This window comes from Triticum urartu, chromosome 5A, assembly GCF_056163025.1.
Source record: "Triticum urartu cultivar PI428250 chromosome 5A, HENAU_Tu73, whole genome shotgun sequence".
Taxonomy (NCBI): Eukaryota; Viridiplantae; Streptophyta; class Magnoliopsida; order Poales; family Poaceae; genus Triticum; species Triticum urartu.
The window spans coordinates 313779773-313784222 of NC_141877.1; positions in this window are offsets into that span (position 1 = coordinate 313779773).

Genomic DNA, 4450 nt, shown 5'->3' on the forward strand with positions numbered 1-4450 from the left:
TGGCTATCTTGCCCACTGGATACGTAGACTTGCCGGGCACCACACCATGAAAAATGGTGTTCGATGGTTTAAGATTCTTATCTGTCAACCCCATACGGCGGAAGGTATCATAGTAAAGAATATTTATACTGCTTCCCCCATCCATAAGCACCTTGGTGAACTTATACCCCCAACCCGAGGTGCCACCACTAAGGCCAGATGACCCGGATTATCAACCCGGGGTGGGTGATCCTCTCTACTCCATAAAATGGGCTGCTCAAACCAGTGCAGATACTGAGGCACCGCCGGTTCAACAGAGTTTACTGCCCTCTTGTGAAGCTTCTGATTGCGTTTACACAAGCTAGCGGTAAAGACATGATACTTCCCACTATTCAACTGCTTCGGATTGCTCTGATAACCCGACTGTTGCTGCTGCTGACTCCCCTGATGGTTATAACCTCCTTGATTGCCCTGGTTCCCTTGATGGCCTGTCCGGTCTGATTGCCTTGGAATCCTGAACCGGAGCTGCCACCTCCGTAACCCGGCCCATAAAACTACCTCCTGAACCGCCAAGCGGGCCGTTGTCATATTGAAACATATTGGAATTCTTAAACTCCCGCATAATGAAACAATCCTTCCAAAGATGTGAAGTGTTGGGTTTCGTAGTAATTTCAAAAAAATTCCTACGCACACGCAAGATCATGTGATGCATAGCAACGAGATGGGAGAGTGTTGTCTACGTACCCACGCAGACCGACTGCGGAAGCGTTGACGCAACGTAGAGGAAGTAGTCGTACGTCTTCACGATCCAACCGATCAAGCACCGAAACTACGGCACCTCCGAGTTCGAGCACACGTTCAGCTCGATGATGATCCCCGGACTCCGATCCGGCAAAGTGTCGAGGAAGAGTTCCGTCAGCACGAAGGCGTGGTGACGATCTTGATGCACTACGGCAGCAGGGCTTCGCCTAAACTCCGCTACAGTATTATCGAGGATTATGGTGGCTGGGGGCACCGCACACGGCTAAGGAATAGATCACGTGAATCAACTTGTGTGTTCTAGGGTGCTTCTACCTCAGTATATAAAGGACTAAAGGGGGGAGGCTGGCCGGCCACAAGGGGTGCGCCAGGAGAGTCCTACTCCCTCTGGGAGTAGGATTCCCCCCCCCCCCAATCCTAGTTGGAATAGGATTCGCGGAGGGGGAAAAGAGAGAGAGGGGGCCGGCCACCTCTCCTAGTCCTAATAGGACTAGGGGAAGGGGGAGGCGCACAGCCCATGTAGGGCTGCCTCTTCTCTTTTCCACTAAGGCCCATCATGGCCCATTTAGCTCCCGGGGGGTTCCGGTAACCTTCCCGGTACTCCGGTAAAATCCCGATTTCACCCGAAACACTTCCGATATCCAAACATAGGCTTCCAATATATCAATCTTTACGTCTCGACCATTTCGAGACTCCTCGTCATGTCCGTGATCACATCCGGGACTCCGAACAACCTTCGGTACATCAAAATGCATAAACTCATAATATAACTGTCATCGTAACCTTAAGCGTGCGGACCCTACGGGTTCGAGAACAATGTAGACATGACCGAGACACGTCTCCGGTCAATAACCAATAGCAGGACCTAGATGCCCATATTGGCTCCTACATATTCTACGAAGATCTTTATCGGTCAGACCGCATAACAACATACGTTGTTCCCTTTGTCATCGGTATGTTACTTGCCCGAGATTCGATCGTCGGTATCCAATACCTAGTTCAATCTCGTTACCGGCAAGTCTCTTTACTCGTTCCATAATACATCATCTCACAACTAACATATTAGTTGTAATGCTTGCAAGGCTTATGTGGTGTGCATTACCGAGAGGGCCCAGAGATACCTCTCCGACAATCGGAGTGACAAAACCTAATCTTGAAATACGCCAACCCAACATGTACCATTGGAGACACCTGTAGTACTCCTTTATAATCACCCAGTTACGTTGTGACGTTTGGTAGTACCCAAAGTGTTCCTCCGGTAAACGGGAGTTGCATAATCTCATAGTTATAGGAACATGTATAAGTCATGAAGAAAGCAATAGCAACATACTAAACGATCGGGTGCTAAGCTAATGGAATGGGTCATGTCAATCAGATCATTCTCTTAATGATGTGATCCCGTTAATCAAATAACAACTCATTGTTCATGGTTAGGAAACATAACCATCTTTGATTAACGAGCTAGTCAAGTAGAGGCATACTAGTGACACTTTGTTTGTCTATGTATTCACACATGTATTATGTTTCCGGTTAATACAATTCTAGCATGAATAATAAACATTTATCATGATATAAGGAAATAAATAATAACTTTATTATTGCCTCTAGGGCATATTTCCTTCAGTCTCCCACTTGCACTAGAGTCAATAATCTAGATTACACTGTAATGATTCTAACACCCATGGAGCTTTGGTGCTGATCATGTTTTGCTCGTGGAAGAGGCTTAGTCAACGGGTCTGCAATATTCAGATCCGTACGTATCTTGCAAATCTCTATGTCTCCCACCTGGACTAGATCCCGGATGGAATTGAAGCGTCTTTTGATGTGCTTGGTTCTCTTGTGAAATCTGGATTCCTTTGCCAAGGCAATTGCACCAGTATTGTCACAAAAGATTTTCATTGGACCCGATGCACTAGGTATGACACCTAGATCGGATATGAACTCCTTCATCCAGACTCCTTTGTTCGCTGCTTCCGAAGCAGCTATGTACTCTACTTCACATGTAGATCCCGCTACGACGCTTTGTTTAGAACTGCACCAACTGACAGCTCCACCGTTTAATGTAAACACGTATCCGGTTTGCGATTTAGAATCGTCCGGATCAGTGTCAAAGCTTGTATCAACGTAACCTTTTATGATGAGCTCTTTGTCACCTCCATATACGAGAAGCATATCCTTAGTCCTTTTCAGGTATTTCAGGATGTTCTTGACCGCTGTCCAGTGATCCACTCCTGGATTACTTTGGTACCTCCCTGCTAGAGTTATAGCAAGGCACACATCAGGTCTGGTACACAGCATTGCATACATGATAGATCCTATCGCTGATGCATAGGGAACATCTTTCATATTCTCTCTATCTTCTGCAGTGGTCGGGCATTGAGTCCTACTCAATTTCACACCTTGTAACACAGGCAAGAATCCTTTCTTTGCTTGATCCATTTTGAACTTCTTCAAAATTTTGTCAATGTATGTTGTTTGTGAAAGTCCAATTAAGCGTCTTGATCTATCTCTATAGATCTTTATGCCTAATATGTAAGCAGCTTCACCGAGGTCTTTCATTGAAAAATTTTTATTCAAGTATCCCTTTATGCTATCCAGAAATTCTATATCATTTCCAATTAGTAATATGTCATCCACATATAATATCAGAAATGCTACAGAGCTCCCACTCACTTTCTTGTAAATACAGGCTTCTCCGAAAGTCTGTATAAAACCAAATGCTTTGATCACACTATCAAAGCGTTTATTCCAACTCCGAGAGGCTTGCACCAGTCCATAAATGGATCGCTGGAGCTTGCACGCTTTGTTAGCTCCTTTTGGATCGACAAAACCTTCTGGTTGCATCATATACAACTCTTCTTCCAGAAATCCATTCAGGAATGCAGTTTTGACATCCATTTGCCAAATTTCATAATCATAAAATGCGGCAATCGCTAACATGATTCAGACGGACTTAAGCATCGCTACGGGTGAGAAGGTCTCATCGTAGTCAATCCCTTGAACTTGCCGAAAACCTTTCGCGACAAGTCGAGCTTTGTAGACAGTAATATTTCCGTCAGCGTCAGTCTTCTTCTTGAAGATCCATTTATTCTCAATTGCTTGCCGATCATCGGGCAAGTCAACCAAAGTCCATACTTTGTTCTCATACATGGATCCCATCTCAGATTTCATGGCTTCAAGCCATTTTGCGGAATCTGGGCTCACCATCGCTTCTTCATAGTTCGTAGGTTCATCATGATCTAGTAGCATGACTTCCAGAACAGGATTACCGTACCACTCTGGTGCGGATCTCACTCTGGTTGATCTACAAGGTTCAGCAGTATCTTGATCTGAAGTTTCATGATCATTATCATTAGCTTCCTCACTAACTGGTGTAGGTGTCACCGAAACAGTTTTCTGTGATGTACTACTTTCCAATAAGGGAGCAGGTACAGTTACCTCGTCAAGTTCTACTTTCCTCCCACTCACTTCTTTCGAGAGAAACTCCTTCTCTAGAAATTTTCCGAATTTAGCAACAAAAGTCTTGCCTTCGGATCTGTGATAGAAGGTGTATCCAATAGTTTCCTTTGGATATCCTATGAAGACACATTTCTCCGATTTGGGTTCGAGCTTATCATGTTGAAGCTTTTCCACATAAGCATCTCAGCCCCAAACTTTCAGAAACGACAACTTTGGTTTCTTGCCAAACCACAGTTCATAAGGCGTCGTCTCA